Genomic DNA, 20,211 nt, shown 5'->3' on the forward strand with positions numbered 1-20,211 from the left:
CCGAGGCTGCGGGAGTCACGCTCAGTTGTGATCACTTGGAGGAGCTGACGTGTCTGAATCCGTCGAATCGGAATAAAACTCCCGGGCTTTATCATCTGGCGTCGGCAAAGAAGACGACGCTCGTCGAGGGTGCCAAGGGCAAAACATATAATTGGAAAGGCTCGTACTTCTATCTAAAAGTTGCCGCGGGGGTTATGGAGGATCCTTCCATTCCTTGGTTTTCTGGGTGGAACCCTTCACCCGGTAGCCGACCATTCCTGCCTAATTATCTTTTGTTTGTGGTGTCCTCTGGTTTTGCTTAACACCTTTCTCTTTTTTTTTTTTTTTTTTTTTTTAGTTGTTGTTCCAAGGTGTTTGCTTCCATACCCTTCTTCATTTCAAGCCGAGATAGACGCGATTAGGCTCCACTGTCCTTACGTTTGGCCGGGCACTGAAGGTAGGAGAGATCGTTCGAGAAGGCCAATTTCTAGCCGAATTCAAAGAGGTACTCTTTTAAATCCGTACGTATACGTATACATGCTTCGTTCGAGAAGGCCAATTTCTAGCCAAAGACAAGGTGTTCTGACGCCGTCTCTTCCTCTTTTTTTTTTTTTTTAGCCGAGATTATGGGAAAGTTGAACTTGAACGTCCCTAACGCATCCGCTCGCTACCGCCGAGCTCCAGAGCCGTTGCCTCGTTCCGCTCCCCGTCAGGATGCTCGTCCGGGTGCCAATCCCCCAAGCTCTGGTTCGTCAAAAAGGGTTCCTCCTTCCCCTCGTCAAGTTGTGGACGACCCTTCGAGGATGCGTCCAAGATCCCTTCCACCGAATCGCCACATTGGTCCTGAGGAGACACTTCCAAGGAGGAAGGTGGACGGGACTCCTGGTCGCATCGCCGAGGTGCCGAAAAATTCGTAGAAGAGGAAGGATGGCCCTGAATAAGAGCAGTCTGCCCCACCAAAGAAGTCTAAGTTGACCGACTTTAGCTGGAATTTTGCTCATTCCTCTGGGGCTCGTCCTTTTCCGGATGACTCGCAGTCCTCTGGGGCTCGTCCACTTTGGTGAAGGTTGTCTTCCTGCTGTTAAGAAGATGAAAGAGGCCGACGCGGTAGCCGACGTTGCTCAAGCGTCCTTTGAGGTTTGTCGGTTAAACCAACTTGCTTTTTAAATCTTGCTTTATTTATTTTATCTCTTTTTATGGTTTTCATTCCCTTTCTTTTTTGATAGTTTATTGCACGTATTAATCGTATGGCTTCTCACTATGAGCGTCGTGTTCGGAACTTGGAAGGTGAGCGTTCTGGGGCATCGAGTGAGAGGATCGAGCGCCTCGAGGCGCAATTGGGGGAGGCGGTGCGGTCCAACCAGAGACTTAGCGACCTTGTGGCCAAACTCGAACATCACCGGAGCGGGCTGATCACAGAGCGAGACTCTCTTCCGACGAAGCTTGAGGAGTCTAAAGTTGCCTGTAACGGTCTGAAGCTCACCCTTAACTCGGAGACGAGGAGGCTTAGGGATCGGCGTGACGAGTATGGGCACCACGAGCGAATCAATGCTTTTCACGAGGTGGCTGGTCGCGTGCAGAGGCTCTTATCGAAGCACAAAAGCTACGCCGAAGCGGTTGAAGCATCGCGGGAGAAGTTCCTTGAATATAACCAAGCCGTTGGGAACGTCCAGATGCTCGAAACGCTCGTCGCCGAGGGTCAGATTTCCTTACTCGATGAGGGGATTAAGGACCAATTTATGGCCGTGAGGAACCAACTGAAGGGCGAGGTTGAAAAATTCGATCTGCCGGATATTACCGAAGCTGACTTCGACATGTCTCAGATTGTTGCCGGGCCTCTTCCCCCAATTCCGACTTGGATCGCTTCCCCAATCAGCGGGAATACCGAGGTTTGTAATGACGAGGGGGGGGGACGATGGGTCGGAGAGTGGGGAGATTGGGGGTGAAGAACTGGACGAGCAGGAGAAGGTCGACGATCGTCCTTCTGATGGAGCTGAGGTGCAAGTCAACGACCACCCTTCTGATGGAGTCGAGGAGCAAGTTACGGACCATCATGCCGAAGGATTACCACGTCCGTCAACTCCCGGGCACGAGTCTCCGGTTGCTGGCTTAGTCTCGTGATTCTTCTGTTGTCGCCGTGTTGAGGGTCGGCTCCCTCGTACTACCTTTTGTTCGCCGTATTTTTGGGGTTGGCTCCCACGTCCTTTTATGCGCCGTGTTTAGGGGTCGGCTCCCTTGAAAAACTCACGCTCATCCTTGGGGCATTTATTGAGGGTTTCATTTAATGCCCCCTCGTTTTAAACGCTGCTTATCGGTCATTGAATGCCTTCTCTGTTTTTTCTTAAAAACTTGCGTCTGTTCATTAAATACCTCTTTTTTGGAACTTGCGCCTGTTGGGACTCGTGTTTTTTGTTCTGTAAATAGTTTCTGCCTCTTGCTCCAGTTTTGTCTTCTTGATGAGTGTTTTGCTTTTGTAGGGAAGAGAAAGTCATTCCAATGCCAGTGACAACTAGAGCGGCGTGGTTGCGCAGGGCGCGGGAACAGCTTGGTGTTAGGTCCGACGAGGTGATACAGTCGGAACTCAACTACTATAACGCTCGCATCCAGCGGCTAAGAGCTTACATCATCGCTACCCGTCGTTCGTTCGAACGTTATTACGACTTCTGTCGTGTGGACGGGACAGTGGAATGTCTTGAAGTGCTGAATGACGAAAGGTTTTTCGTCCCAAAGTGGAGATGGGATCGGTTGCTGGACGAGCGTACCTGGCACGAAGACTTTTTTGCAGAAGTGGTGATTCCTACACTCGAGCAAGGCGACCTTGATTCCTTTGGTCGAAGGCCGTTTGAAGAACGGGAGGAGATCGAGGCCTGCCGAGCTCGTATCGACGTGCTTCGTCGTTACATCACGCAGCTGGAGAGCACAAGTCACTACTTTAGTGAGGTTAATCGCGTCGAGGGGATTCGTGCATACTTCAAGGATATGATTGGACGAGGCGCGACTATTCCGATGGACCTGTTGAAAGACGTAAAGGAATCGTGCCGTCATTGGCAGACCGTAATTGGCGGTCTGGAGTTTAATGAGCCTTCCAACACCGATCTCGGAGTTGAATGACTCATTTTTCCCTTTTTTTTTTTTGTTTTTATGTGCCGTAATAGGGTCGGCACCCGCATCAGACTGTTGTACTTCCCCTTACTGAATAATATAATTTTTTTTTTTTTAGAGTTTGAAGTGCTATTTTTTTTGAAAGTGCGACTCGTGGTGGTCGGCTTATCTCTTCTATGCGAGTTATCACTCGGCTTTAACTAGGTACGACTCAGGACAGTCGATTTACCCGTTTGTGCAAGTTGGACTCGGCTTTATATAACCAGGGACGACTGTTAATAGTCGGCTTACCCTTTTGTGCGAGTTGCGACTCGGCTTAAAATAATACGTCGGAACGTCGGGTCATTACCGGGCCAGGATAACGACTAATATAACTTGCAAACGACGACTCATTCTTATGAGAAAGAAATTTTATATTATTGGCGGCTGTGTCTTGTAAAACAGGACTGCCTACGTACCCTCCGATCAGGAGGGATCAAGCCGATCGTAGTTCACATTTACATGTTTATTCAAATTATAAAAAGGACGAGCTGGATGTAGCCGAGCTCGTTGTTTTTTTTTTTTAGTAGTAGTAGCGCTTGAGATGCATTGAATTCCAAGACCTCGGCACTAGTTCGCCGCCCATTGTTAAGAGTTCGTATACGCCGGGATGGACGACCTTGGATACTAGATATGGACCTTCCCAATTGGCCCCCATTTTTCCGGTGTCCGGTTCGGCAGTATTTTCAAAAACTTTACGGAGGTCGAGATCCCCTTCGTCGAAATGCCGATTGTGGACTTTCTTGTTGTAATACTTGGCTGCGGCGAGTTGATAATTCTGAATTCGTAGGAGTGCCTTGTCTCGTTCTTCCTCCAACTCGTCGAGTCTATCTATGAGCATCTGACTGTTTAGCGCGGTGTTTTGAACGAGCATCGTTCGTCGGAGGCTCGAACTGCCAACCTAAGCTGGTGCCATTGCTTCCATCCCGTAGGCTAAGGAGAATGGGGTTTGGTTAGTGGACGTTCTTGGGGTTGTTCGGTAGGACCAAAGTACTCCGTCGAGCTCGTCGGCCCATGCACCCTTCTTGGCGTCTAGCCTTTTCTTAAGGCCATCGAGTATGGTTTTGTTGGTAGCTTTGGCCTGGCCGTTTCCTTGTGGATACCTCGGCGTCGACTTGCTTAGTTTGATTCGCCATCTTGCACAAAAATTTTCGAATTGCAGGGAGATGAACTGCGATCCATTGCCAGTGACTATTTCATACGGGAGACCGTGGCGACAAATTATGTATTTCCAGACGAAGAGTTAGACGTCCCTGGCTTTGATATTTGCGTAAGACTCGGCCTCGACCCATTTGGTGAAATAATCAGTGAGGACGAGTATATATCGCTTTTGTCTGGAAGTTGGCAATGGACCAATGATGTCCATCGCCCAGCGCATGAAGGGGTAAGGAGCTACTCCGGCTCGTAGGAGTTCAGTCGGCTGATGAATAATGGGGGCGTGTCGCTGGCATTTTTCACACTTGGCGACGAACTTTTCGCAATCAGATATCATCGTTGGCCAATAATGACCGTGCTTCTTGATTCGTAGTGCTAAGGCTCGGCCACCTGAGTGATTTCCTCCAGATCCTTCGTGAGTCTCCAACATAACGTGCTCAGTGTCGTCGCCATGTATGCAAAGCAGAAGGGCTCCTACCGCCGTCCATCGAAGCAAATGATCTTTCATTAAGGTATAGCGAGCAGCCTTGGCTTTTAATCTCCGCCTTGCCCATTTGTCTGTTGGCACGTCGCCATCGGCTAGATATGCACGGGTTTCGACTCGCCAATCTGTTGCGTCGGTGTCAGATGCTGGTTCGCATCCTCGGCGTGACCTCATCGTTCGATAAGTGGTCATGATTTCATTGGGCTGGTGGAGTGTGAGGTAGGTCTTGGCGTGTGTTTCACTTATGCTCGGCGTATCGAGCATGATTCGTCGAAGATCGGGATGATTCGTCGAAGATCGGGATCCGACGTCGAGGCGAGTGTTGCTAAAGCATCGGCCGGAGCATTGTCTCCTTTGGGGATTTTGATGAGCTTGAACTCGTCAAAGTGTTTTGACAAAATCCTAACGACGTCAAGGTAGGCGGCCATACGTTCGCTTTTGGTTTCGTATTCGCCGCTGAACTGGTTGGTGACGAGCTGAGATTCGCAAAAAGCTCGTATTCGCTTGATCTGCATTCCGTTGGCGAGCTTAAGCCTGGCGATGAGTGCTTCATACTCGGCGACGTTGTTGGTTGCTTGGAATCGGAGACGGAAGGATTGTTCCAAAATTTCTCCAGTCGGCGAAGTTAGTCGAATCCCTATTCCTGACCCAAGATGAGAGGATGCTCCGTCCACATGCAGGGTCCACCGGTCATCTGACGGGTCAGTGGGTGTTTGTTCGGCTTCCCCAAACGGTAGCTCGATCAAAAAGTCGGCGAGTACTTGGGACTTTGCAGCCGGACGAGTTCGATACTCGATGTCGTACTCGCTAAGTTCGATTGCCCATTTCGTCAGTCGATCAGATTGGTTCGGGCTATGCAGTATAGACCGTAAAGGTTGGTTGGACAGGACAGCGACAGTGTGTGACTAGAAATACGGTCGGAGCTTTCTTGCGGACGTAACGACTGCCAGGGCAACCTTCTCGACTGTCGCGTAGCGAGTTTCCGCGTCGTCGAGTGATTTGCTTATATAAAAGATGGGTCGTTGCTCTCCCCGATCGTACTTAACAAGTACACCACTGACGGCCGACTCTGAGACCGCAATATAAAGAAATAAGATTTCGCCAAGCTCCGGCTTTGCTAAGATCGGTGGGGTCGATAAATAGTTCTTTAGCTCGTTGAACGCGCTGTGACAGGCTTCGGTCCACTCGAACTTTCCCTTGGTTTTGAGAAGCTGGTAAAATGGTAGACACTTGTCGGTTGATCTGGATATAAAACGATTTAGAGCAGCGATCCGTCCAGTTAGTCATTGCACTTCTCTAACATTCTTTGGTAGTGGCAAATCGATGATTGCCTTGATTTGCTTTGGGTTTGCCTCGATGCCTCGTCTGGTTACCAGGTACCCAAGGAATTCGCCGGACTTAACTGCAAACATGCATTTGGCCGGATTCAGCTTCATCCCATATTTGTTTAGGGTATCAAAACACTGTCGCAGATGAGTGATATGATCCTTTGCGAGTTGTGATTTGATGAGCATGTCATCAATATAGACTTCCATTGTCCGGCCAAGTTGTTCGGCGAACATTTTATTGACTAGTCGTTGATACGTTGCTCCGGCATTTTTCAGGCTGAAAGGCATAACCTTATAACAATAGGTCCCTCTATCTGTGATGAACGACATTTTCTCCTGGTCGTCCTTATGCATTAGAATCTGGTTGTAACCAGAGAAGGCGTCCATAAAGGTGAACAGCTCATTGCCTACGGTTGCTTCGACGAGTTGATCAATCCGTGGCAATGGGAAGCTATCCTTCGGGCAAGCCTTATTAAGATCGGTAAAATCTACGCAGACTCGCCACTTTCCGTTCTTCTTTTTGACGACCACCGGGTTAGCTAACCACTCAGGATACTTTACTTCTACGATTGACCCGGCGCCAAGGAGTTTGTCAACTTCGTCGTTCACTGCTTGTGATCGTTCGGGACCTAGCTTGCGCCATTTCTGCTTGACCGGCTTATGTGTTGGGTCGGCATTGAGTTCATGGGTCGTGACGCTTGGGTCGATCCCCTTCATGTCAGTCATGCTCCATGCGAATGTCGAGATGTTGGTTTTGAGGAAAAGTATCAACTCGCTTCGCATGGCGGATGTTATCTCTGTGCCGATATTCACACATCGTTTTTTGTCGTTCTCGTCAAGGCTCACCTCCTCGACCACGGCAATGCCTTGCTGGACAGCAGTTGGCTTCCCTTCTGTCGGCGACGTGCTATCGTCGCCGACCCGCTGCTTTGATTGCTATAATTTATTTCCGGTGCAAATTTTATGCTCGATCAGGAAGCAGGCCCGAGCGGTTTGCTGATTGCCACGTAGTGTGTATACTCCTTTTGAAGTTGGGAACTTAACACACTGATGATACGTCGACGGGACAGCTTTCATCTTGTGAAGCCATGGAGTGCCAAGGATAACGTTGTAGATCGTCGGCTTGTCAATAACCGCGAACCGGAAGTATCTGGCTATCCCCCCGACGAAGATTGGTAAGATGATGGTGCCAACGAACATAAGGTGATCGCCATCGAAGCCCGTCAGAGAATGACATTCTGGCATAATGTCGCTTTCACCGACTTCCATTTTTGCCAAGACGTCTCTGAAGATGACATTGACCGAGCTTCCGGTGTCGATCAATATTCTTGTCACCTCGCTTTCACCGATCAAGAGCTCGACGACCAACGGATCGTTATGCGGCAAGTCCAAACCTTCTAGATCTTTTCCGTCAAAAGTGATTGGCATGCTTTCAGCCTCGAACCTTGACAGCCAAGATTTCATCATTTCGGCCTTCTTGGTATAATCTCTGATCGCTCTGACCGAATCGTTGCATCCGGCTAGTCCGCCCATTATCATGTTGATCCGTCTTATCGTTGGAGGGCGTTGGTCGGGCTTGCGATCTGTATGCGGTCGTTTTTCGTGACCGCTGTCTTCGCGTCGGTCGGCGAGTAGATTTTGAATTTCCATCTCGTCTTCGATTTGATCGGCAAGTATCTTGGAATCTTTGACATATTTTCGAGCGATATTTTCAGCGTGCTTGGCATCGCTTCGTCCAGGTCAGACCGTCTTGCTTCTATCGGGCTCGACGACTATTGTCCCTTTCTTGTATCGCTCCATTAAGACCTTCTGGAGGTAATGACATTTGTCAGTCGTATGGGTGGTACTTTGATGGTAGTCGCAATACGGGGTTGCACTATTTTCACCTCCCTCCTTCCGGATATACTTGTTTTCGCCGATTGCAAAGGTTCGACGAGTTCGATCTTGGTTTTTGGTGAAATGTTGTCGAGGTTCGATGTAATCGACCTTTGGAGCTGCGGCTACAGGCTGTTTGGTTATCGCACTTGCCTCTGAAGAATGCTTCTTGGCGTTGATAGCCGTCTCCTCTTCGTGTTCAATGTGTTTCGCAGCTCGGAGCAATGCCTCGGCTACGGTGTCGACGTGCGTTAAAGATAGTTCTTCCTTGAATCGAGATTCATTGCAGAGCGCGTTTCGAAGTGCAACGATTGCGGTAGCATCCGGAATTGAAATATTGACGTAGATCTCCTTGAATCGTCCGATAAAGGACCGTAGCGATTCGCCCTTATACTGAGTTAAGGCATACAAGTCAGCGTGGGAATTCTTGTCCTCGATCAAAACCGAAAACTGCTTCAAAAACTCAGTTATCAGCTTCCTGATACTATCGATGGATCCAGGTGGGAGTCTCGAGAACCAGCTCAAGGCGGTTCCCGTTAGATGCTCGGCGAAAACTTGACAAGCTCCAGCGTCGTATTCCGCCGGGCTGAATCGTAAAGGGCCGAGGGCTACGCCGAAGGTGAGCAAGAAATCTTGCGGGTCGACCGTTCCGTCATAGTGACCCAACCTTGGCTTGACTGCCCGTTTGACCGCTGTTGTAGCGAGTTTTCGAGTGAATGGAGTTCGCTGTGTTGCTTCGAGCATAAGTCCGACTTCGGGTGCCTTATCCGTTGCTTTCTGGATCATCGCTGCCATTTCTTTCATTTGCTCTTTAATTACTTTTAGCTCGGCGTCCTTCGTTAGATCTGTCACTTCGTTATTTCGCTCGGTAAGGCGTTGGGCAGGGTTACGTTCTAATCCGCTGGTTTGCACATACGACCCTGGCGTTGTTCTTGCCGAGTTGAAGTTCATTGGGTTGAGCCGAGCATTGTGGAGATGATTGATTCCATCTTGCGTGTTAAACTGTGCCGCGGTGAGTGCATCCAACCGGCTGTTAGTTCGCTCTTCTTGCTGGTCGAGGCGTGTTAGGATTCCGCGGAACAGCTCGTCTATGCTGGAGATGGGCTGATTGCCGAGCAACGTAAGTTGCGTTGGGGCCTGTGCTGGTTCTGCAGTCGCAGGGGTCGCCAGGTTTGTTGCTATGACGAAAGTCTCTGGGCTTTCCACCGTGACGACCTTCCTTGGAGCATCCGGTGTGGGGAGGACTGTCTGCTCCGTTTGCTCCGTTGCCGGGGTAGTCGTTCCCCCCAACGAGCTTGCTTCTTTGCTTCTTTCCTTGTTAATTACTGTCATCTCGTCTAGTCTGTGTAGGTCCGTTCTTCAATTCTTTAGAAAAATTCGACTTGGCTCCCCCTACCTAGCGCGCCAAATTGTTGATGTCAGGATCAGTCACAATTAGTATGTTTAGTTCGGTCAAAGGAGGGTCGAAGTTCTCTTTTATTATATTGGTGCGAGACACAAAAGACGGGTTACAACACGACGTAAACGAGCTACAAACGTGGACGAGGATAATAGACGAGCTGTTATCTCGTCGATTCTTCGAGCCATTGATTCTAAAACCGTTGACTTCTGCTTGGACGAGCTGGGGCTCTTGTACTTGCTGTACTACTTCTCTTGCCTTTTTTTCCCATCCTCTTTTTCAAAGGCCGTACGCCTGCATTTATAGGGAATCGTGTCGGTTCGTTCAGCAAAAGACCATAACACCCCTCCTTCCTTGAGAGGCCTATTTTGGGCCTTTTGCTGGGCTAGGCCTTTTGTTGGGGTGGGATCTACCCCAAACGGTTAGATCCAACATATATAAGGCTACTGTATGTTTACTTTCGTTTTTTTTAATCCAAAGTTTCTATAGGAAAAAACATATGTAAATGGGTCATGTTGGTGCATCACAACAGTCCTGGTCTTTCTAACATGTTTCATGCTTCAGGTGCTGGAGCAACTAGATGTGTTCTCAGAGGATGATATCGAAGAAGCTTCCAAAGCCCTTAATTATGTATGTGGTCTCGATCTCATTGTGTCTTTAGTTATTATTATGTACTATTTTATTAGAACTGACAAATCAAAGGGACTGTAATTATGATATGACCATACTTCTAATTAAACATTGGATCACATCTTACATATAGATTCCAATCAAGCAGCTGTACTTTCTTATCGAAATGGCAGCCCGAAGAGATGGCAGGTGTAAAGGGAGTATCTACACCAGAAAGGAGAAACTCAACATCGCTCACTTCTTATATTGCCTCGGTGGTTATGGTTTAGCTTCGGTTTAAATCGTATTGGATTATTAAACTCTATACAATTTAACTAAAACCAACAAGATTTTTTATTTAAATATGTGGTTATGGTTTTATTTTAGTAATCATTTTTCTTTTGCCAAAAATTAATATTTGATTCATGAGAGACTTTAACTTGGTCACTACATGGTTTATGATGGGACAATTCTTGGATTCATCCCTAGGGGTGAACCTCTCTTATTCACCCCCACTTAATTGAGGAAACAAATTATTAATTAAAAAACCAAAATCTGTATATCATTTAATTTTAAAGTTATTAATTCTAAACATTATATTATAGTTTTTAATTATAACATCTAAATCCAAATTACTTTTTTATAAGTCTAAACCAACATATAATTTTGTTTATTTGTGTAATTTAAACCCTAACCACTCTTTTATAAACCTAAATTGAAATACAATTTTGTTTAATTGTAAAATCTAAACCCTAACCACTCTTTTATAAATTTAAATCGACATATAAATTTGTTTGATCGTAAAATCTAAACTCTAAGCCCTAACCACTCTTTTGTAAACTCAAACCGACATATAATTTCGTTTTAAAATCTAAACCCTAATCACTATTTTGTAAACCCAAACCGACATATAATTTTGTTTAATTGTAAAATCTAAACCCTAATCACTCTTTTGTAAATCCAAACCGACATATAATATTGTTTAATTGTAAATTTACACTCTAATCATTCTTTTATAAACTCAAACCAACATAATTTATTTATTTAATTTGTTTTGTCTTTTTATTTTAATTATGATTTATTTTATAAATATGATATGACATAACGTTTTGTTGTATATTGATTGACATTTTTCATTATGATGGAGTTGTTTTTTCCAGTGGGTTTTCATTAAATAAAACTAAGTCTCGCTTACCAGACTTCATAAAGCTTCTTTTGCAAGGACATCAGCTTCTTGATTGTCTCCCCTCAGGATGCAATTAAAAGAAATTTTCTGAAAATTAAAGGATAGAAAAAGTATTGATCATGAACCACCTTGGGACTTAGTCGTCTCTGTACGGTTGTCCGTACAATGTTCGATAAGGCCGAGTTCTATCAAAACATATGGAAGAGAATAGAGGCCTGGTGGTCTAAGGCCCATGAGAAGGATATAGAATGCCTATTGTAGCCGTTAGGAGATAAGGGGGAACATAATCACGGGTTGGCTTCATCCTAGGGTACCATGACCGGTCACTATCACCATTGGGATCAAAATATGTAACCCTAGTTGTTCTCCTATTTAAAGGGTTGTAGCTGACATTGTAATGGATACACTAATAGAATATCATTCTATCATTATTCTCTTTGTTCTTCACTCACTCCATTCTCACATTTCTATCTCTACTTCCGCTTAAACTAACAAAAAGGATATCATATAGAATGTCATGAAGCTCCATTGAAGGATGCTCCAATTTGATGGCTTTGATGACCTATTTGGAATTCATAGTGACTGAAAGGGTTTCTAAACCCAGACTAGTGTAACATCCACGAACCAAGATTTGTGGATTTGGTATGAGTGTCGCTTGGTGCAAGGAGTGCGTCGATTAACACCATAAATTAGCAGGAGGTTTTTTTCGATTTTAAAATTCTCGGTTTGAGCTGGTTTATTCTGGGGGTTGTATATAAGGTGAGAGGCCAACGTTTTTAGGGTTGGATAACCTATTTCCTCCTCATTTAGTGAAAGAACAATTCCTAAAAGTTCCTGAGAGTTCTAAAGTCTTTTCCTTTGAAGCTTTTGTGTCTGTTCTTGTGTGATCTGTATGTGGGAGTGGAGATCCGAGTCAAGAGGCGTGAGAGAAGCGGTTGGTGGTGTGATTTTCATTGTGGTTGTGTCAGAATTATCTTGTTTAAGAGGTGAGTGCGGGACCATGGCTTATCTAAGTAATTAGATGTGTGTTTTGATTGCTTGTGTGCTTATTTGTGGGTGTTTGTCGTAGTGTATGTGGCCTGTTGAGAATGGTAGCATCACTGACGATGTCTTAAAGGTTGGAGCCGAGAGCAGTCAAGGGATATCTTGTTTGCGATGGTTCGCACGACTGCATCGATCGACGCAAGGAGGGTTTTGGTGGAGATGCGTGATTGCATCGACCAATGCAACGAGGGTTTTGGTGGAGACGCGAGACTGCATTGATCGATGCAAGGGTTAATCATTGATTGTGACGACGAGGAGTATCGTTCGACACATGTGTTCAAGTCTGATTGGTTTGCTTGCTTTTGTGTATTGTTTGTGTTTGTCTTTTCGCTTGTGTGTATAGCCGAGTAGATGGGAGGATCGCCTCACTGAGTATTTGTGATAATACTCACGCATCTCAATTGTTGTTTGTGGTGCAAGTAAAGACAAAGTGTGATCATGAAATCAAAGCAATGAAGAAGAGGATGTTCTATTGGCTCATTTGATTGGAGCCTGGATTTTGTTAGGTTGCTAGAGTTGGATCATTAGGATTTTGTTAGGTTGCTAGAGTTGAAGAAGCAGCTGAAGGATTTATTGAGCAAAGGATTCATTCGTCTTAGTGTTTCACCGTGGGGAGCACCAGTGTTGTTTGTTAAGAAGAAGGACGCAAGTTTCCGCTTGTGCATTGATTATCGGGATCTGAATCGGGTCATTGTGAAAAACAAGTATCCCGATTCGGGATCAATGAGTTGTGGGATCAGTTGAGAGGTGCTACTTGGTTCTCCAAGATTGATATGACATCAGGTTATCATCAGATTCCGATAGATGAGGCAGATATGAGGAAAAATTGACTTTCAGGACGAGGTATGGACATTATAAGTTCGTGGTGATGCCTTTCAGGTTGAGTAAACACACCAACAACGTTTATGAGGGTGGTGAACTGTGTATTTCAAGAGTTCTTGATGTGTCTGTCATTATCTTCATCGATGATATCCTGCTGTATTCCAAGAGTTCTAATGAGCATGCGGTGTATCTGTGAGCAGTTTTGTAGAAGCCTCGGGAACAAAAGTTGTTTGCTAAGTTAAGTAAGTGCAGTTTCTGGCAGAGAGAGATGAGATTTTGGGGTCATATTGTGTATGCAGAAGGAGTTTTTGTAGATTCAGAGAAGTTTCAAGTTATCAGTGATTGGCCTAGACCATAGAATACTATAGAGATCAAGAGTTTCCTTGGTTTGGTGGGCTATTACAGGAGGGTTGTGTGGGGTTTTGCGAGCAAGACACAACCGATGACCAGGTTGACATGGAAGGATGTTCCGTTTGTGTGGTCACAAGAGTGTGAAGAGGGTTTCATAAGCCTGAAGGAGATGTTGACCACTACGCCAGTGTTGACTTGCCAGAGCAGGGTGAGCCTTATGTGATTTTTATAGATGCGTCCAGAGTTGGCTTCGGGTGCGTGTTGATGCAGCATGGGAAAGTTATTGCCTATGTTTCGCGGTAGTTGCAAAAGCATGAGGAGAATTATCTTACTCATGACTTGGAGATGGCTGCTGTGTTTTTTTCCCTGAAGATTTGGTGTTCTTATCTTTATCGCGGGAAGGTACATGTGTTTATAGTTCATAAGAGCATGAAATACATTTTCACTCAGCCTGAGAAAAATTTGAGGTAGAGGCGGTGGATATAGTTGGTGACAGATTATGATCTGGAGATAGCTTACCATCCTTTAACCTGGTTGCTGATGCTCTGAGTCAGAAGCGGGTGGCTTTTGCTGGGAAGTAGGTGGCTTCAGCTTGGGAGCAGGATATGGAGTCTCTGGTGGGTGAGATTAGTGAATTGAGGTTGTGTTCTATTTCACAGGAGTCTTTGGGACTGGAGGCAGCGGACTGAGCAGAGTGAGGTTGGCTTAGGAGAAGGATGTAGGGCTGGTGAATGCCTCGAGGGATGTTGGTTTGAAGTATCAGGTCTCCGTCAATAGTATCATTCTTGTGTATGGTCGGATTTGCGTGCCTAAAGATGAGAAGTTGAGGCGTGAGATTTTGAGGGAGGCACATGCTAGCATGTTCTTTATTCATCTAGGAGCGACTAAGATGTATCGTGATCTCAAACGGTATTATCATCAGATCAAGATGTAGGACGTAGCTGACTGGGTCACGAGGTGTGATGTTTGCGAGTTAGTGAATGTTGAGCATCAAGTTCCGAGTGGCTTGTTATAGAATTTACCCATTCCATAGTGGAAGTGGAACATGATCACGATAGATTTCGTGGTATGATTCCCAGTGTCTCGGACATGATCACGATGGACTTCGTGGTATGATTAATTGATGTGTCAACTCCTCCTTCAACTAAAACGCTGATGTGTCAACACATGAGAGAAACTTCTTCTTCTTTTCTTGTATTGATTTACTATAGATTTTTTTTCCTAAAGTTTAGTGGGGGTTTTTGGTTTGAGATTTGAATAGAGTTTTAAAAATTTTAAATATTATGTAGAATCTGTTGTTATTAGATCAAAATTTTGTTAAACTCTGTTAAAGTTTAGTGTTATTAGTTTGTGATTTATAAAAAGTCATTTAAAATCTTAACAAATTTGGGTTATTGGATTCAGACTTTTATAAAGTCATTAAAAGTTTTGTGTTATTCAATTAAAACAAAATAATCTAGGAATGTCAATGAATTCAATTATTCTGTAATTGGTTCATGATTTTAGACACTTTGTTTACAAAGTAAAGTCATGAAAAGTATCACAAAAATACATGAATTGTTTGGAGCACTTTACACAATTTTAGAAAACTAATCAATAAAACTCTCTACCAATTTTTAACAATCTTTCACTTATTCACTTTTAATGATTTTGTTGAACTTTTCAAATTTTTTTATAATTTAGAATCCAATACAAATATTTATTTCTTCATGTGGATTAAGCTCTGATGGAATACGCCCGACTTAGCAAATGGTTTTCTTTGCTGACAATGTATTACACAATAAAAACAAATCATTTAGCCAAGCTATTATCTCATATACATTTTACACTTTCACTTTCACCTCCATTCATGTTGCTATCGTATTTTAAGTTTTGAATGAAAGAATGAGATGCGTGCTAGATCTACAGACTTGTATGACAGATATGTATGAGAGATGCTTAACAGAGAGATGAAAGGATAGTGAAGAGACGACAAAAGAGATTTGTTAACGGGGTTCGGATAACCTACATCCCCGGGACCAAGTCCAAAATCATTCACTAGAATAAGAACGCAAAAGTCACATTTGCCAATGGTATCTAGCACACACTTGTGCCTACCACTCTTATCTACATGAACTAAAGGAACCACCACTCTTTGTCTTTTCCGACGAGTGTGAACCTCTACAAAAACCACCAACAGATTCTCTATCTTGTCGGTGGGACAACACCACACACAACATGTGTGCTTCTCTCAATTTTAGGTCTAGGGTGCGTGAGCTTCTCTTTGCTACCACCTCTTCCTTTTATACCTCTTAGAGTTCTCCACAAACCCTAGATTCCACAAGCTTCTTCCTCTTGTCTTTTGGGTAAAAGCTTGTTCTCTTTTTGTCAACTTGACCCATGCTTTTGTTCCTGTCGTACCTAACACAAGCATGCTTCTCTGACACAGCCGTTCCACTGTTTGCTGCAACTTGACGCTTTTCTGCTCTGTTGTACTACACAACCTCTTCACGATTCATCTCTTGTTTCCAGCTCTGTAGCACTACACAGCCACTACAAGTTGTCTGCTCTTTTTCATCTCTGTTGCACTTCAAGTTTACTCAACTGCTAAACAAACTTCTGCTAAGTTGTATGATGCAGCTGATACCTTCTTTCTGCTCTGTTGCACTTTCAGAGTTACTCAACTGCTAATGGAAGACTTGTTCTCATGAGCTTAAAGCATGATTGTTTGAGCTCTCACTTCTTGGATCTTCTCACTAAGACTCCAAGGTTCAACACGTCACTTCATTCCATGTGACTTTACATTGAGCTGTCTTGGCTGTGGTAGATTCTCTGATTCTCTATCTGACGAATTACTGCGTCTGTGTCTGTAGCTGGTTACACATGCTCCAACTTGATCAATGCTTCTGTTTCTCAACATATGTTTGTGTCTGACTTGTTAACTGCAACGTTCACTGCATCTGTGTCTGTACTTTCGGTTGTATCAGGTTTACCCATTGCTTCTTGATCATCTCTCTTGATTCTTATAACCAGTAACAAGACCAATATATCTTCAATCTCTCCCTTTGTTACTGAGTTATAGAACTCAAGCTTTCTCTATTCTTGCACTTGATGATCTTCAAGCTTTCATGATGTAACTGAAACTTTGGCATCTTCATTACATTGAGAGGATTCTGTCATTGTGATCTTCTCTCTTCTGTTTCAATAGTTATTCCTTTACGCCTTGTTGTCAATCTTACAATTCTGTCAACACAGTGTATCTTCAATCTCTCCCTTGTTGACTGAGTTGTAGGACTGACAAACGTTGATGATCTGCAACCTCTAGATATCATGTTCTTGTTTCTTTTGGCATATCTATTTCAAACAACTTCAATCTCAGTCAACACAAAAATCAATCTCTCCCTTGTTGACTGAGTTGAAGGACTCTAGCTCTCCCTTAATCATAACCCATCAAGCTCCTGATCTTGACTTGATCACATCTTCAGTGAATATCAAATACCTCCAAGTGTTGCATGCAACCACGACATAGCATAGCAACAACAACAACTAGCATATGGGAGTAATTCATAGAGTCTCCCTTTAAAGCTCAGTTTGATATTCAACTTCATACGATGAACCAACTTGTCATCATCAAACCTTGGACTTGACATTAATACCATCTTCTGCATTTATCAAACATCTTCAAGTTGTGACAGCAGCAATGACACAAGCATAGCAGCCCCAACAACTAGCAAATGGGAGTAAATACAAGAACTCTCCCTTTTTAGCGCAGTTTGATACTCAAGCAATCAATGGCACTAACTCATCCTGCAAGGCAACCATAAAAACTCCCCCTGCTTGAGTGCATAACTAAGGTAAAAAATAACAGATATCAAGAGCATAGTCCAATAAGGAACTCATTAAGCAAATATTGATCCTCCTCTTGCTTTGATGTTAAGAGTCTGCTCAAACTTGCCTGAACACTGCAGAAAATTCACACATACCAAAATCATAAAACCAGAACATGATATCAGCCATCAAACCAATGACAATGATGACTTGGTTACAATGACACAGATGAGAGTAGCTCATAACTAGTTAACCCATCTTCAGAAATGTACCGCTGTCGCCAATAGGATCAGGATCAAAGCCTGCCGTACGCACAGAACAGCTAATTTCTGAAGACAAAAACACAAACCAGTACTGAGCCGAGAGCACTTCCTTGAGAACACAATTGTCAAACATCTTAAAATCCCCTTTGAACCTCATGAATCTTAACTTGATCAGAACCTCTTAGTACTAGCAATCATTGTGCTTCATTTTGAAGTTCAGCCTTTGAACAATAGAAACTAACATGATCATCAAACTTAATACCTTTGTAGTCACAGCGGAAACATAGACAATTCTCTCGAACCATGATGATCTTGTGAAATGTAGCACTGACTGAATAGCCTCAGCTTCTGCAGATTTGCTTGCTCAAGTAGCCTTGATTTAGAGCTGTTTCCATTTTTGCAAATATAGGCTTCAAAACGCTCTTCTTTACTAAGTCAGATCAGATATCCAGATATTGTACTTCATGAAGTAAAGGTCTCTTCTATATCAACTAGTTACACTACAGATCACACCTATGCTTTTCTTGAAACTCCTCCTGAACCTCAAGCAATATACCAAACCAGAGATTGGGTATAAAACCACACGCACACAACAGTTTCTTGCAACACCGAACAAGACATCATGACCATAATATCAACCACATATGCACACCGACTTTAACCAGAAAACTATATTTCAGCTTAAGAGCAACGTTGAGATAAATCCAGATGAACATATCTTGAGCCAACCTTTGAACGACATCTTGTGATCCCAACTGTGAACCAATGAATAAGACAGATGATTGCAGCTTCTGTAGCAGTTGTTATCTCAGTATTTGGAACGTCTTTCTTCAAAAACACATAAGAAGGAACTCATATAAAATCCTCAGATTTTTAAAACCTGGAGCAGCAACAACTTCTTGAATTTCAAAAGCGATGTCCCAACTTTCACTGACAAGACACTTCAGCTTCCTGGGTTACAACTTAACCGGTGTTACTCAAAGCTGAGTATTCTACCTCAAATTGATCCCGACCAACATCTCCTTGCAGATGTCAATTAAGCTAACCTTGCAGAACTGAACCGGAGTTACACAACTCTTTGAGTATTCAACCTCAGATTGGTCCCGACCATCTTATACTACTAGTGAAAGTGAATCCTTCTCTTGAAATTTAATAATCCAGCGCTCTTACTCTTCTCTTCTAACACCCAGATGTCTTCTTGAATATTCTGCAACAACTAACTTGAAAACAATCCCAACCAATACAAGGCACAACTGAGAACAAAACCAATATCAACTGATACGAGCTTCAAGGACATTCCTCACTAAAACCTTAAACCTCCAAGACCCATAAGAATTTTCAACAGAAACAAATGTGTTTCACATATCCATAGTAACACTTCTCTCGTGACACTAACTCCCAGCAGAGATTAATTCCTTGTAAACATATTCCATCACGCAGAAGATTTTACATATATTGACATACGTTTGAGGTAGTGACATAGAGGTGAATGTCTGCCTTGACCACTTCAGACTTTGGTGCAAGATATTCACCTTCAGATCAGATGACTTTCCACACTTCTTCACAATTAACTTCGTCTTACTCACTGATGGATCTTAATACTTTGATTGTGATTACCTGACCTAGGAACATTAAGAACTCCTGTTTCTTTTTCCAACCCTGAGGACTTGAACTGAGCTTCTTCTCCTGCCTTAATGAAGAGCATATACGAAATAACAAAACAGCCCAGAAATTTTCAAAATGTTGTGGGATGATTAAGCACAGCAATATGAAGCCACAAGAGAAAGCGGATCACAATTTGGGTCTGTGGATTGAAAGTTAAGACCAAAATCCAAAGCAGATCCAAACTGCTAAAACCCTGCGAACAGCTAAATTTGAGAACAATTTCCTATCAAATGACACAGAATCAGAAGGAGAACTTTATATCATTGGGAAGATCCTGCTTTCAAAATTCCAAAACATTCTTCAATACAGAAATCCAAGGTATACAGCGAAGTCAAACGCAGAGGCAAAGTCAGACAAGAACCCAGCTTCATGAGCCTGCAACTCCATCAAACTCATAACTTCTTCATATCTTCTTCTTTTAACATTATGAGTTTGTTTTTCTCCCCCATGTTGATTATGTGTTTCAACCAAAAACTGTTCCATAGGAAACACACAATCAACATAGACTCATCTGTTTGCAGACTTCAAAGACCTTGATATATCTATCATAAAAAAATCTTCACCATTTCTTGATCCACGACACAAACGAAGCAGCAACTCAACCCAGAAACTTTTGCAACTTGGTCGCAAGATCAACATCAGAGATACAAAGCCACATGTGAAAGCAGATCATGGTTTGGGGTTACGGTTTGGAAGTTATGACCAAATCCCCAAAACATATCCAGAAGATAACTCTGCAAACGACCAACTTTAAAAGCAGATTTCAATAATATCACAGAGAACCAGAATGAGATCTTTATGTCCTTGAGAAGATCTCATTTCCAATTTTTCAAAAGATCTGCCAGCACTAGAAACCAAGATCTAAAGTCAAAGGAAAATGTAGAAGAAGAACACATACCAGAGACACCACAATTTCCTTGATGTATGAAATTATAACACGACTGCAGATCTCAGTATCTGGAAAAAAATTTCATTTGGTCTCTTCTCAAAAGCCAGCAACATTCATAAGACCCATAATCCAAATGATTATCCTTTGATGATACTTCCCTTTCTTGTGATCTCAACCAATCAATATGACCTCAAGTCTTCTTCTTTAGCTAGGA

At 43.5% G+C, this 20,211-nt stretch overlaps 1 pseudogene; it reads left to right on the forward strand.

The window, feature by feature from the left end:
* The window catches only part of LOC104733419 (vesicle-fusing ATPase-like), a 28,636-nt pseudogene extending 12,487 nt beyond the window's left edge, over positions 1–16,149 (forward strand).
* Positions 16,150–20,211: the final 4,062 nt, after the last annotated feature.

Source organism: Camelina sativa, chromosome 12 (assembly GCF_030686135.1).
Source record: "Camelina sativa cultivar CO46 ecotype springtype chromosome 12, ASM3068613v1".
Lineage (NCBI taxonomy): Eukaryota > Viridiplantae > Streptophyta > Magnoliopsida > Brassicales > Brassicaceae > Camelina > Camelina sativa.